The sequence below is a fragment of the Pleurodeles waltl genome, chromosome 2_1, assembly GCF_031143425.1.
Source record: "Pleurodeles waltl isolate 20211129_DDA chromosome 2_1, aPleWal1.hap1.20221129, whole genome shotgun sequence".
Classification (NCBI taxonomy): domain Eukaryota; kingdom Metazoa; phylum Chordata; class Amphibia; order Caudata; family Salamandridae; genus Pleurodeles; species Pleurodeles waltl.
Window position 1 is genome coordinate 540,943,620 of NC_090438.1, and position 16,085 is coordinate 540,959,704.

Below are 16,085 nucleotides of genomic sequence, written 5' to 3' on the forward strand. Positions count from 1 at the left end.
TCCTGAAGAAGAAAGGAGAGATTGGATTAGGCATCAAGGCATACAAAGGGAAGATTAAATTTGGGTAACAGTAGAGGGAAAGGTAGTCTTGGCAAACAGTTTGTTAACTCAAATGGCTAGGTACTACCACGGTCAAATGCATATTGGAAAAGATGCGATGATCAAGAATTTTAAACTCTTCTGGTATAATCCAAAATTCAGACAAGTGGCAGAGCTGGTGTGCCATGGGTGCATAATTTGCCAACAGATGAATGTCGGCAAAGGAACAATGGTCAACATGGGTCACATAGGTATGGCGGGAGGTCCATTCAGTAGAATGCAGATGGATTTTATTGAGATGCCTGCATGTGCTGGTTTGAAATATGTGCTAGTGATTGTGTGCATTTTCAGTCATTGGATTGAGGCTTACCCAATAAGGAGAAATGGTAGTCTTACAGTGGCTAAATTGCTTTTGCGAGAATTAATTCCACGTTTTGGTTTTCCGGTCTCAATAGAATCAGATAGGGGTACACATTTCAATAATGAGGTGAAAAAGTTGCTTTTTTTTGGCATTAAACATTCAGCAGAGACTACATTGCAGCTATCGCCCAGAAGCTTCAGGTCTTGTAGAGCAAATGAATGGAACATTAAAATCACGATTGGCCAAAGTGTGTGCCTCAACAAATTTGAAATGGACAGATGCTTTACCTCTACTACTAATGTCAATGAGAAGTACACCTGACAAGAAGACTGGGTTGTCTCCGCATGAAATCTTGATGGGGAGAGCAATGAGATTGCCAGCAATACCTGCAAATGCACTTGTGAATATTACAGATGATATGGTGCTAGATTACTGCAAAAGCCTGGCTGATGTGGTTCGGTCTTTTTCTCATCAGGTGGAAGTTGCAACAGCTCAACAAACGCAAGGTCAATGTCACAGTCTGGGAGACGGAGACTGGCTGCTTATATGAAAGCACGTACAAAAGTCTTGCCTTGAGCCACGGTGGAAGGGACCTTATCAGATCGTGCTCACTACAACAACTGCTGTGAAGTGTGCTGGTTTGCCTAATTGGGTGCAAGCAAGTCATACGAGAAAAGCGCATGATCCAACAGAAAGAGAATAGAAAATGTTGAGATTACCAACAGTTGAGAACATTGAAAACAAAGAAAGAGAAAGTGAGAAAAATGTTGAGAATGACAGAGATGTACCTACTCCTATAACAGATGAAAAAGAACAAAGTAGTAAAGAAGTTGAACAAGCTGCAGAAGGTGTAGAAGAATCAGTTCAAGAAGAAAGAGATAAGACTGATTTCGATCTGAGGAAGGTGTCCTCGAAGGAAGGTGAAACACAAGAATCAACAAAGGAAAGATCTGCTGAGAGGGAGGAGACCTCAGCAGCAGGTGGTTTGACAAACCAAACTGAAGAAAAGACAGACCCCATTGGGAAAGGAATTGAGAATAGTCCCACCCAAGTGGATTATACTCTTCCAGAACCAATTGTGGGAACGTCCAAAGAAAAAGGTCCAAAGGCAAGTGAAGACTCAATACTGAGAAGATTACTGACAAAAGGAACATTGAAAGGAGACAATTGGCCAGAGAAAGTTGCATAGAGTGGAAAAGTTGACGTGATACCACCGATTCAAGAGGAAAAAGAATTGCCTGGAGAGGAACACACTAGTGGAGAAGATAGTGAAAGTGGAAGATGACCGAAAAGGAAAAGAGTTGCAAGTAGGAGATATGCTGGACTTGAATGGATATATTTGAATACAAGTGACTGTCAAAAAGAATTTTTGAACTATTGCTTTGACAGAGATTTAGAAAATTCTTATTTTGAAATGTGAAGACTATCAAGAAACTTACTCTTTGGGTAAAGAGAATGAAAATTGAGTTTGAAAACTCATACTGAGGAGACAAAATAATAAAACTTACAGGAGGAGACAAATGAATTACTGAATTAGACAAGCTGCTATACTGAACTTGACAAAGGAACTGTCCAAGACTGAATGAAATAAAATTAGGAGCGATTGTTGATGTTTTTTTTAAAGTGTTTTTTTGAAACTTTCTTTTTTTAACATAGAAAAAAAATGAGTAACTCACTTAACCAAAACTGTCGGATTAGTTGTTGTAAATTATTGAGTATTGGCTTAATGGTAGTGAGCGTGCTAATATGTTTATTGTTGTTCGTAGGAGTGTCTGTTTACGAGATGGATGGAGCCAAGCAGACTATACTACAGATTTGGTTGATAAGCCACTAACAAAAGATAAATTTAGGATAGATGTCAAACACTTACACAAAGAGAAAGAGCTTGCTTCTAATGTTTTCCATCGCTTATTGCATGAGTATGTTGAGGTGGTGGACGCAAATGATTGTTATATATGCACACAGACTCCGATTTCAGTGGAAGGAGGAACTACTTATCATAGCTTGCCCATGACTTTTGCTATATGTTGCAATCTTTTGATAATGCTTTTCTATAATCAAGAATATATCCAGTATTTGTATTCAAACTACGACATGGTATTGTCTTTTGTACCTGTCATAGGTTATTTGAATAAAATAGGCAAAGAAAATAACATAATAATTATGAGAGATTTCTTTGAGCCTACTATAACTTTTGGCACAGCTTTTGCACATCGAAACAACTTAACTTGTTTATTAACATCAGTAGAAAAGAAGTTCTTGGATAACACAGAAGATAGAAGGAGAGAAATAAAGGCAAAGATAGATAAGGGAATCATAAGTATAAAGCCTGGAATAGATTATGCTTATAGTGACATCACTAAACAAGGAAAACTAATAATAGATGCCAATCATGTAGGAAAACTTTGTATACATAGACCTTGGAGTAAAAATGATAGAGTGTTTGTTGGAAAGAGTGAATGTAGACATGTTTTTATGTTTAGGAGTAAGTGGGATTTTATGATGAATGGACAGGATCCTCCAATACCTGGAATTTATTATATTTGTGGAGGAAATGCAAATTACCAACTCAGAAAGCTATTATAGCACAGAGTTATGGTGAAGCCAGACGGGGGGAAGGGAATTACGGTAGGGAACCGCAGGGAGTGAGATCTGAAAACAAAAAATGGTTAAGCATGTATGTATATACTTGTTCATAAACATTAACATACAATTATACATTTAGGCAAAGGCGTCTCCATGAATGCAAGTGTTGAGACCCTTATGGAATGAACATAATTGTCTTAGTGGATGCAAGAATTGAGACCCTTATGGAATAAACAAAGGCGTCTCTGTGAATGTAAGAGTTGAGAACCTTATGGAATAGACAAAGGCGTCTCCGTGTGTACAAAAGTTGAGACCTTTATGGAATAAACAAAGGTGCCTCGGTGGATGCAAGTGTTGAGACCCTTATGGAATAGACAAAGGCGCCTCTGTGTGTGCAAGAGTTGAGACCCCTATGGAATAAACAAAGGCGTCTCCGTGGATGCAAGAGTTGAGACCCTTATGGAATAGACAAACGTGTCTCCATGAATGCAAGAGTTGAGACCCTTATGGAATAGACAAAGGCGTCTCCGTGTGTGCAAGAGTTGAGACCCTTATGGAATAAACAAAGGCGTCTCTGTGGATGCAAAGGTTGAGACCCCTATGGAATAAACAAAGGCGTCTCCGTGAATGCAAAAGTTGAGACCCTTATGGAATAGACAAAGGTGTCTCCATGGATGCAAGTGTTGAGACCCTTATGGAATAGACAAAGGCTTCTCCGTGGGTGCAAGAGTTGAGACCCTTATGGAATAGGCAAAGGCGTCTCCGTGAATGCAAGTGTTGAGACCCTTATGGAATAGACAAAGGCGTCTCCGTGGACGCAAGAGTTGAGACCCTTATGGAATAAACAAAGGCGTCTCCATGGGTGTAAGAGTTGGTAGAATCATGATACTTCAGGATGTCATGAGCATTTAGACAAAATTGGGCGTGGCCCTTCTCTGAATCATGGAACAAGAACAATTTGGTAGAATCATGATACTTCAGGATGTTATGAGCATTAAACAAAACTGGGTGTGGCCCTTCTCTGAATCATGGAACAAGAACCATTAGTAAAATCATGATACTTCAGGATGTCATGAGCATTAAACAAAACTGGGCGTGGCCCTTCTCTGAATCATGGAACAAGAACAATTTGGTAGAATCATGATACTTTCAGGATGTCATGAGCATTAAACAAAACAGGGCATGGCCCTTGTCTGAATCATGGAATAAGAACAATTGGTAAAATCATGATACTTCAGGATGTCGTGAGCATTAAACAAAACTGGGCGTGGCCCTTCTCTGAATCATGGAACAAGAACAAACTGAGACCTCTGAATCTTGAGAAGGCAAGGGCCTAGACCATAGACATACTCTGAACATCAATCATGCAACTATTATGCATTAATAAACATAAAACGTTTGGTCTCAGTCTAGAAATTCGCAAAGACTTAAATATGTATCTCACATATCATCAAAGACTTAAATATGTCTCTCACATATTATGCTTCCAAAAACAAGGAAACTATGATTTGCTTATCTTTGAGATGTTTTCACATTTGCCACCTAGGACTGAAAGTTTTACTCATGCAAACTGAAGTGCCTTGATTATTTGACCAAGGACGCTTCACTCATATGAACTGAAGTGCTTTGATTGCTGTGCGAAGGGCGCTTTACTTCCAGTGAACTGAAGCGCTTTGAATGTCGTGCCAAGTGCGATTTACTCCTGTGAACTGAAGCGCCTTGAATACTATGCCAAGTGCACTTTCCTCCTGTAAACTGAAGCGCTTTAAATACCATGCCAAGTGTGCTTTACTCCTGTGAACTGAGGTGCTTTAAATGTCGTGCCAAGGGCGCTTTACTTCTGTGAACTGAAGCGCTTTGAATACTATGCCTAGTGAGCTTTCATCCTGTGAACTGAAGCACTTTGAATGTCGTGCCAAGTGCGCTTTACTCTGGTGAACTGAAGCACTTTGAATACCATGTCAAGTGCGCTTTACTCCTGTGAACTGAAGCGCTTTAAATGTCATGGCAAGTGCGCTTTACTCCGGTGAACTGAAGCGCTTTAAATGTCGTGCCCGAGGCGCTTTACCACTGTGGCCTGAAACGTTTTGCTCGTTATGCTAAGGGGCACTTTACCTTTTGGAATTAACGACTTCCTTCAAACTTGGATTCAGCAATGCCTTACCGCTACGAGTATGACCTACTTGTTTTTGAATGCACCATGGAAACAAGGATACTTCGGTTGGATGACACTCTGCCATTCAAGAACTCTGTTCTTCTCCAAAGATATCCCCAAGAGGTCTGACTGCATCGAAGTCTTCAAAATAGTGAACAACGTGCTTGGGTGTGGCTGGGCTTTATAGGCCTGCCACACCCCAAGATGGCTGCTGCCTCTAAAAACATGGGAATTGTAGTCCCCTCATGGATTAGCACTTATAAGTGCATCTTGTCCACCAATGACCTGAACCTGCAGCTCTATGAGCTTTGCCACAGGGCAGACAACATTTATTGCCACCTTTGGAGCAAGAGGGGATGACAAGTGGTGCACAGAAAGCGGCGCAAAGCCGCGCAGCGAAGTTTCGGGCGGGACCTGGACCGCGCATGGTTCTATTTCAGACATTAGGCCTAAGACTTCTGAAGCCATAACTGATGGTGTCCCCCGGCTGAAGCAAGCTACTTGCTGTTTCTACTTTTACTGTTGGTAATGTATGTTGTTGTAATGTAATATGTGTCTATTTTACTTTATAGGTACCAGCTGCAACTTATGACTTTATTGCTGCATATTAATAATATATTTTTATTGTTCACTGAGATAAATAGTTTTTTTTCTAAATTTGTGTTACTAATTTTTTTTCACATGAAGCCCAACATGTTAATGCTAATTTGCGGTTAGTGAGGGAATAATTTGAAATGCTCATGATTTATTTTGAAATCATTTGATGCTCAACTAATGTATACTTTGCCATTATTACCAGTTTTTGTATTATTAATAAGTGTGATTCTTTTAGAGATAATTTGTTTAATTGTCTTGATCAAATGGAGATATATAAGACACTTACACCAACCACTATTGATCTTATATGCTTATCATTTGTGTTTGAGAGTTATTTTCATGACATTAGCATTGTTAATATAGGGAAATACATCTATGAATTCTTCTTAATAAATTGGTGTGGTTATTGATTGGAGCTTAATATTATTGATTGTTATTAACCTTTGCTGATGCTCATTGATGACATCCCCTCAAACCTATGTCGCTTCGATCCATCGTCCTCTAGTGCAGAATCCACTATTCACTATAGATAATAGCTAGGATTTCATGGCGCGTTAGCAGGTCCAACCCTACACTCTGGAGTGTTCTGGGCTTATACTTTCCCATCTCGTTCTGAGTGAAGTTTAATATGTGGATGTCATAGCAAGAGCAGTGTCATATGGAGAGTGGCCTGAACCATTTAGGGTATATTGATTGACATCCTGCTTATCTTGTCACAGACGAGGAACACTGCCTAAGGAGGGCCCTTGTCTGGACCTTTTGTAAAGGGAATAGGGGAATACACTGAGTGGACCAGTTGGGCATCAATGAGTACAGTGACCAATAGAGTGGTTTACCCTGAATGGTGTCAGAGGGGTGTTAGCAGGAGCTCTGGGGGGGCCATATCGGCGGCACTTTTGTGGTCTTTAAATTCAAGCACCAATGCATTCCACATCACAGCAATTGGTCGTCTGTGGAGACCTTGTTTTTCTTCCCGGCGGATTGCCTTACTCTTGGCCTCTAAACAATGCAGGACATCTGTGTTTTTTCCTACACCAAGATGGGAGGCAGGGTAGAGCAGACTTCTAATTCCTGGTTATGGTGCTTTCGGCTTATAATAGCATACAATCTGTGAACTTTGTTGTCTTCTTGGCTTTCCAGTGACTGGGATATATGCCTAATAGACCGCTTTATGGTAGTCAATTGTGCATTGCCTGTTACATCAGAAATCCTAGCTTGGACTGTTACCCAAATCAAGAGGAGCCATGGGCAAATCCACAGCAAAAGGGGAAACATCAGCTGGAGAGTGTCGCCTTATAGTTAGCTGTGTCTGTGTTCTGGGGTATATCTGTCCCAATTTGTGGGTTGGGAGAAAGGCTTATAGCAAGATGTTGAACTGTATAAATTTGAAACAGGCAGTTCTAGAATGTTTCTGGGCATTCTAGTCCATTTTACCATTCTTTGCCATTGTAGGCATGGGACAAATCTACCTTCCATTGTTCCCTAAGGAACAGCAGAGATAGTTCAGCGTGTTTCTGCACTGCTCTGCAGATCAAAGTAACTAGCTTACAGTCATGGTCTATAGTGCACAATGTTTGTAAGAGAGTGTGTCTAGTGTGTTCAGTAGGGGAGGTAAAACATAGCTATTTAGAAGAGTGTGTGATCCTGTCATATAGCAGGAACTGGCCTTACTGTAGGTCACAGGTTTCTGTCAGTGTCTGAAAATCGAGGTGTGTTCTTTTTTGGTAGAGGTTGCCCAATGTATGAAGGTCTACTCTTCTCCACTGCATCAGCCATCATGGTGTACAAGCACCGGACCTCATGGGAAGGCCTTGTAGAGCGAGTCCCAGGTGTAAATGTGTTGAACTCATATATGTCAGTCCTTGTTTCACGTTGTTGAGTGCCACTCAAAATAGAAGGTGCAACTCCCTAGGTGGCTTTGAGCCAGGGAACAGCAATTGTATATTTCCCCTCCTTGAAACTCAAACATAGTAAGCCTTGTTTCACTCAAGTGATAGCTAGCTATCTAGTTGGCTATCGATTGCAATTTTCTTCGGTGAAATAGCCATAAAAATCATGGGGACCATACCTCCTTTTTTGGGGGGAAGTTTTGGCTTCACTAGACTCACCCCGCCCCTTCCACTATCTCATTTAAACTCTAGCGGCAAAGTATCTAGATGCCAGAAGTAGGATATTGGGATTGAGAGATGGAAATTCACAAAATAATAAAGAAGATGCAGGAGCATAATCATTTTTGAAACAGCTATTTGGCTTGGGAGCATCAGGGGCAGTTGAGACCAAAAGGCTATTTAAGATTTCAGTGATCTTTGTACTGCCTCTATCTATCCATTTAGTAGGTCTGTCTGTCCATGGTAGACAGTAAGCTCTAAATATTGAAAAGTGGGTAAGACCTACTGTAACTGCAGGGTGCCTAATGATATTCCCAGCTGTGAGGTGCATCTGGAGCAGCAGAAAAATATATGATTTGCTCGAATGCATCCTTAGACAGGCAATGCCATAAAAGCCTCTGTTACGCCTCGGAAATATAACATGTCATCTGCATACAAGGAGATGGCATGCATCATTTTCACTGGTGGCCTGCCCTAGGATGAGCTCTGTTGGAAACGCACCATTTGTGAACTCTAGTCTTCTACACATTTTGGTTGGCTCAGTCAATTACAGCATTCTATGCAATGAACTAATGACAATCATTGCATGAGTTAAGAGAGCAAGGAAAGGAAGCTCCGATCCCATTCTCTAAAAATAATCATGAAATCTTAAGGAGACATGTAATGTTCTGCATTTTCTTTTGAGTACTGTATATACCCTTCTTCTCTTCACCCACTTCCTTGAGAGAGTGTGTGTTTGTGTGTGTGTGTTTGTGTGTGTGCGCGCACATGCTTTCGTTGTCCCCCCCTCATGCATGATCTTTGAAAGTTGGCATGGAAATTTTGGGCAATTAGGAAGTCATGAGGCGAGTGACAGTTGCTGCATTTGTGAGAAAGTAACATCTTTCTAGCATGGTTACCCACACTTTTGGCCTGTTTGTGAGTGTGTGTCAGTGTGTTTTTACTGTGTCACTGGGATCCTGCTAGCCAGGACCCCAGTGCTCATAGATACAAACATATATGTCACTGTGTTTTGCCTGTCTCACTGGGATCCTGCTAGCTAGGACCCCAGTGCTCATAGTTTGTGGCCTAATGTGTATGCCTGTGTAGTGCCTAACTGTGTCACTGAGATCCTGCTAATCAGAACCTCAGTGCTTATTCGCTCTCTGTTTTTAAATTTGTCACTGTAGGCCAGTGAATTCATTTACCAATTTCTATTGGCATACTGGACCCCCCTTATAAGTCCCTAGTATATGGTACCTAGGTACCCAGGGCATTGGGGTTCCAGGAGATCCATATGGGCTGCATAATTTCTTTTGCAATCCATAGGGAGCTCAGACAAACCCTTACACAGGACCATTGCAGCATGCATGAAATAGTGCACACACTATTTCACAGCCATTTTCACTGCACTTAAGTATCTTATAAGTCACCTATATATCTAACATTCACTTGCTGAAGGTTAGGTGCAAAGTTACTAAGTGTGAGGGCACCCCTGCACTAGCAAATGAGCCCCCACATATTTCAGGGCCATTTCCCAGGACTTTGTGAGTGCGGGTACACAATTACATGCGTGCTCTACATATAGGTTAATGCCTATATGTAGCTTCACAATGGTAACTCCGAATACGGCCATGTAACATGTCTAAGATCATGAAATTGTCCCCCTATTCCAAATATGATATTGGGGAGCCAATTCCATGCATCCTGGGGGCTCCATCAAGGACCCCCAGTACTGCCAAACTAGATCTCTGAGGCTTGCACTGCAGATACAGCTGCTGCCACCTCACAGACAGGGTTCTGCCCCCCTGGGGTCTGGGCAGCCCATTCCCAGGAAGGCAGAACAAAGCATTTCCTCTCAGAGCAGGGTGTTACACCCTCTCCCTTTGGAAATAGGTGTTACAGGTCGGGAAGGGGTAGCCTCCCCCAGCCTCTGGAAATGTTTTGAAGGGCACAGATGGTGCCCTCCTTGCATAAACCAGTCTACACCGAATCAGGGACCCTTTCTCCCCTGCTCAGGTGTGAAACTGGACAAAGGAAAGGGGAGTGACAACTCCCCTGTCCATCACCAGCCAGTGTGTCCCAGACTTCAGCCATCTTGCTTTGCAAGGTGTGGGGGCACTCTGGGGGCTCTGAGTGGCCAGTGCCAGCAGGTGACGTCAGAGACCCCTCCTGATAGGTCCATACCTGATAGAGTAGCCAATCCCCCTATCAGGGCTTTTTATGGTCTCTCCTCTGGGTTCTCTTCAGATTCTGGTTGCAAGTTTCCTTCAGGAATCCTCTGCAACAACTTCAGACTCTTCTGACCTCAAATCAACCACAGCCAGAAACGCTGTAACTGCAACAAAGTGTCTCTACAAGAGACACTTTTCTTCAGCAAACCTCAGATCCAAGTGAGCAACTGCAACAGTTTCCACGGTGTGCATGCTCTGGGGACTCCCTGTCTTCATCCTGCACCATAAGGACCGAAGAAATCTCCTGTGAAGTGAAGGAGTCACACCCCTGCTCCAAGCAGGCACCCTCCAAGGTGACGACTGGTACCCTGGGACTCCTCTCACGGCGACGAGCATGCTTCTAAGGACACAGAGGGTGGACATCATCGACATAGACTGTCCTGAGGTCCTGCTGACGCAATTTGGAGGAGGAAAGACCTTACCTTCCCTGAGAACTACGGTACCCTTGTGTATTGTCTTCTTCGCCTCCTGAGGCCTATGTGCACTCTTTGCAAAATTCCTTTGTGCACAGCCTGGCACAGGTCCCCAGCACTCCATCCTGCGATGCTCAACTTGTTGAGTTGTTTTCCGGCGGTGTGGGACCTTCTTTTGTTGTGCTGCATCAACCGCATTTTGCACCTCCTTTGAACCCAGATTCTGTGGCTTCTGGGGGTGCTGACTGGCATCCTGAGGGCTCTCTAAGGTGCTGAGAGCCCACTCTTCCTCCTCACATAGAGTGGAGGCCCCCAGGTCCCACCTGTGTCCATTCAGTGCCATTTTTATGAAAAACACACTTTTGTTGTAGCCAAGGCTTGTTGGAGCCTTCCAACACGAAATCTCATCTACAACAATCTTCACACCGTGGGACAGCTTTTGCATCATGTGGGAACCCGCTGACATCTTCCTAGGGTGCATTTCTGCAGTCTTCTACTAACCAGGGACTCTTCTTTTGTACCCTCTTCTGGGTTGGCAAGGACTCCTGTCCTTCCTGGAACTACTTTAGACTTCTGGACTTGGTCCCCTTCCTTTGCTGGTCTTCAGGTCCAATAATCCAGCAGTTGTTCTTTGCAGACTTAGCTGGCTGCTGCAAAATCCCAATAACGAGGTGTAGTGTGTCCTAAGGAAACTTGCAGTACTTTACTCCTGCTTTTCTGGGCTCTGGGGTGGGGTAATTTACTTACCTTTACTGTATTCTTACTCTCCTAGCGAGTCTGCACACACTACACTTGTCTAGGAGGGAATTTGTGATTCACATTCCACTTTTTATAGTATATGGTTTGTGTTTCCCCTAGACCTATTTTCTCCCATTGTATTCTATAGGATTTCCTACTGTTTGCATTGTTCTATGACTATTTACTTTTCTAATTTTGATGTCTAGTGTATATATAGTGTATAATACTTACCTCCAGAAGGAGTATTGTCTCTAAGATATTTTTGGTACCGTGTCACCCAAATAAATACCTTTTTTTTTGGTAACACTGAGTATTGTCTTTACTTGTGTATAAGTACTGTGTAACTATAAATGGTATTGCAGGAGCTTTGAATGTCTCGTGGTTCAGCATAAGCTGCTAGAACACTACTACTTCACTAATAAGGGATAACTGGGCCTGGTGTAAGGTGTACGTACCCAAGGTACCCACTACAAACCAGGCCAGCCTCCTACAGCATTACTATGTTCTCCAATACTGTGCGCAGCTAAATTAAGAGCCCTCTAATCCACACCTGTCTCGGCACATCAGTACATTGTTTCTTGGTGACGAGCACAATATTGTAGCTTGTGCCACCCTGTGCTGCCTGTCATCATTCTGTAGTGGTAAGCCTCTCTTTCCAACCATCAGGTCCCAATGATGGTTCACCTTGCCATTGCTGTGTTCTATTGGTACTGGTCTCTATGCTGAAGAGAGGGAACTATGCTCTTGTAGAGGCCTTCAATGTGTCGTTGTCACAGAGTTTTACCTATTATGTAGAGTTTGCCCTGTATGGGCATGTTTTCCTTTAATGTAATATTTGTTTTTCTGCTTATGTTCCACTATTGCATTTCATATACCCATTTATGTGAATGCTGATTTTTCATTTACAGATATATGCTGAATTGATTGCACGTTTCCCAACCCTTCTTTGGTAGCTGTCAACACAAAAGCGCCTCAACCAAGTAATAAGGAAGCACTGTCATTCTTTTAAAGATTGTGAGCGTATAATGTAGATTTATAATGAACTATGCTGAAAAAGCAGAGTCATGTGGAAACTAATGAAAAAGAACAAAGACTTTTTATGGAGAAATACTTGCAGAGTCTGCATTGGTGAATTAGAAACATACTGCAAGAGGCACCATCCTTACAATCCTTTGAGGAAACCTTAAAATCCATTGTGATTGGGGATGCAAATCAGTTAAAGCTTGGGGCTGTTTTGAGAAAGTGGGACCAAGTGACGAAAGGGTGATAGCCTGTGCATCACATAAACTCAGGTAATCCAAAAGAAATACACTGTCATAGAGCATGAACCCATACCATGTGTGTGGACTGTACCAAATGTAAGAGTTTTGTTGTCGGGCTCACCGGTCCATATCCGTGCAGCCTAGAAGCCATTGGTGAACATTCTAGAGAAGAGTGGTTCTGAGGAGTTGTCCCCTGGCATAGCTAAACTGGCATGTAAGTTGTACAAGTACGTGTTCTCTGTGGAACATATTCTAAGGAAAACAAATCTTACTGCTAACTTTTGGTCGCAAATGCTATGAGACCTCCGGGTTTGTGACAGTGTATGGTGTGAAGGTGATATGAATGGGATAGTTCTGTGCTTGTCTGATGAACCAAGTGCTGAGCTAGATGTCACACTATGTGAATGGATGAATGGCACTACAAGTCAGTATTCCAATTTCTTTGCAGTACATTGTAAAAGAATGGTCTAAGCAGAGAGGGCTAGAAATTAGCTTTTGACCATTTTGGAATGTAAAACAAGAGCTAACAAGTTAAATTATCTCATCATAATATACTATATGATAATAATGATACCTAACCACTGAATTAAGGTCTCACCTTCTTACTCTTACCCCTTAAGGTTTTGTATGCATGACAGGCAGGAAGAGACTCATAAACGGCTATTGTTGGCCGGCTGTGGACCAAAATGTGGAAATACATTTGCGTGTTATTGGTAGGTGTGCAGTGTGTCTGATAGGACACTCAGGGTTTGTGTCCATCTACTTACACATTTTAGGTTACCTGATGAGTCATAGCAAAATGTTTGCATAAACACCATAGGACCAATGAAATAGCGACTACTTTCTTTGTGCTATCCCATTATGTTGGTAGATTATTGAGGTTCGAATTGGAGTTTCTAGAACAACCATTGGCATAAGAGTGTGTAGACTTCCCAGCACAATTGTTCATAATGGAAGGGTTCTCAAAGCATATGGCCAGTGACAATGGCACTAAGTTTATGTCAGCTGCAGTCTCTGCCTTTTTTAAGGGGTGATGATGGAGCCTCATTAAGGATTCCGTGTACCATTCCCAAAGTAATTTGCCTGGTGGACACCTCAATAGATTATTAAAAGAAAACACACAGTTAGCTTTGAGCAGTGGTCTACCTGTGAGAGAAGTTCTAATATCTTGCTTGTGAGCATATTGCCAACCCTCCACACCCACCGCTGTGATAGGCATACCCCCATGAGCTCTTTTGGACTAGAATAGCTGCTTCTAAGCTCCATCCTCTTTGGTCCGATGTGGAGAACACAGTAAATCAGAAAAGTGGCAGCAGGGGGTCAGTAGTATGCGTGAAAGAGTGTCCAGCAAACAGAAAGTGATGAGAAAGTTTTATAACAAGAGAAAAGTGATTGCTGGTTGTATGGTGTCTGCCGGGTATTTTGTCAGGATTAGACAGTCACCTATCAAAAATCGGGCTACTAAATTTGGCGGTCTCCTTCAATTGTGAAAACAAATGGTTCTTGCATCACTTTGGGAAATTGGTCAATGGAGGAATGGGGCATGTGTATTGTGTGTGCAAGTATCCACCATGACACCTCTGACTGAGAATGAATGTGGTGTGAATGGGCAAGCATATGAATGTATTGATGATATCGCAAAGCCCAAGATGACCAATGACATGCCTGCCAATGAGCAAGTTAGTGAGCAAATACATCAAGCTATTGAAATATCTTGTAGCATGCCAAGTGATAGTAGGAATGATTGTAGCTTTACCATAGCAGGGTGGATGGTTGCATTTTAAGTAGTAAAGGTTTACTGACAAAATTCAAAGATTGGTTCATGGGCGGAACTTTTTCTGAAAAGGGGAGATGACATAATGTCCCACATTTTGGACTATGTTCTGAATATACCCTTCCTCTCTTCCTGACCCCCATCGCCCTTCAATTCCTTAAGCATGTGTTGCGTGGCCCAGTCACATGATGCCTTGTAATGTCAATATGGTACATTCAGGGTAATTAGTAATGTTGGTGGCGGTTAACCATTGGGGCATGATAATAGTCTCAGGCACTGTCCATGGTTAAATAAATTGGCTCCTGTTCCTCGACTGCGTCTTGGTGCCTCACAACAAGTGACAAAGAAAATAATGAAGGAAAGGGCAGCACAATGATTAAAGCAAATGGTCTGCATCATTGGACATAGCTGTGGTTGTTCATAGCTCATACATTTCTATTCAGCCCAGAAACGTCCAGTGTTCTACCACTTGTGAATTCGGTAAAAACATTAGCAATTACTTTGTTCCATGATAAGGAGTAGAGAGCCTGACTTCAGTAAAACAATCGTTATTTGGCCTGCCCAAAGCAGAAGACACTTGTATTATGATCACAGAAGCAAACACCTCTGCAAAATAATCAACAAGTTACACAGGTATCATCATATGCGTCGGCCTTTCATGTGTTAACCCAAAATAAAAAAAATATTAATTAAACCTTTGAATTTTAGTCTCTGCTTCTTTTATAGATCTGAATTAGTCACCCAACTATTTATTACATGACGCAAAACTATTTTTACTTACGTTTTGGAAATAAATTGTCAGTTATAAAAATAGCGTAGAAGTCAATAACAAATCATCAGTGAAATAAAAATAAAAACTCTGGCGGAGAAGAATACCATAAAATTCCAAAAAAGAAAATAATTATTACAATGCTAACCAGAATAAAAAAAGATAAGTGAAAACAATGATTAATGATTCAATGAACGTTTGGGATACCAAAGCCCAGCTTCCTTATGCTCTGCAATGAAAATGACATAAACAGAGATGCCATACTCAAGAACTTGAGAAAGCACTTAAACACGAAGTTATACTCTCTACCTTTGTACCGCATAATGTAATTCCATCAATAACCCGTTTAATAAAGAATACATAATTAATACTTTCTTTGTGTCCCTTCCGGCACAGAATATAATTCCCTCAGCTCCTGCAAACTCACAAAGATCAATAAGGGAGGGCTAAGAAGAAATGCATTTAATTCTACCCAAGCCTGCATCACTATCAAAATGAAAAAGGACTAAAGTTGTAACTTACCAATGAAAATTCTGAGGCGAATATCAAGTATGCTGTCTTTGATAAAGTTCAAACACCTTGCGGTTGCTGTGTATTCTTCTTACTGTGACATTTGCACAGCTTCTTCATTAGCCAGACTAATCTGTGCTATGAGCGAGGTTCAAGAGGTTGTGAAAGAATGTGCACTTCGTCTCAGGTCGACCTACCCGCAGTGGTTGCTGCTCGCAATGTGCCACTGAGCACAGCAGGAAGAGGTATGTCATTGCTTCAGCGGACTGATGCGACTAGTTGCACAAGAGGTAACAGATTCAGCCCCTGAGCTGTACCATTCTTGATGGGGTGAGCCATTGAAACAGCTGCCATCGATGAATACTTCTACAGAAATAAGCAGAACACAAGGAGAAAAACGAAAAGCCTAAGAACAGCACATAAAGCACACAAGCACACAGCAATGTTAACAGATTGACTTGACTTACAATAATTGGCACCTGTAGAAACCGCCATGCAGGGCACGTATGCTGAAGCAAAAAGAAAACAAATACACTGTGACGGAAAAGCAGAACAAAAGT

General features: G+C 41.9%; 1 protein-coding gene across 2 annotated transcripts in view; it reads right to left on the reverse strand.

Moving 5' to 3' along the window:
* The window catches only part of LOC138266015 (C-C chemokine receptor type 5-like), a 91,488-nt gene extending 75,611 nt beyond the window's left edge, over positions 1-15,877 (reverse strand). For both annotated transcript variants that reach the window (XM_069214324.1, XM_069214331.1), the window contains exon 1: positions 15,538-15,877. The gene's annotated coding sequence lies outside the window, so the exon portion shown is untranslated. The remainder of the gene's footprint in view (positions 1-15,537) is intronic.
* Positions 15,878-16,085: the final 208 nt, after the last annotated feature.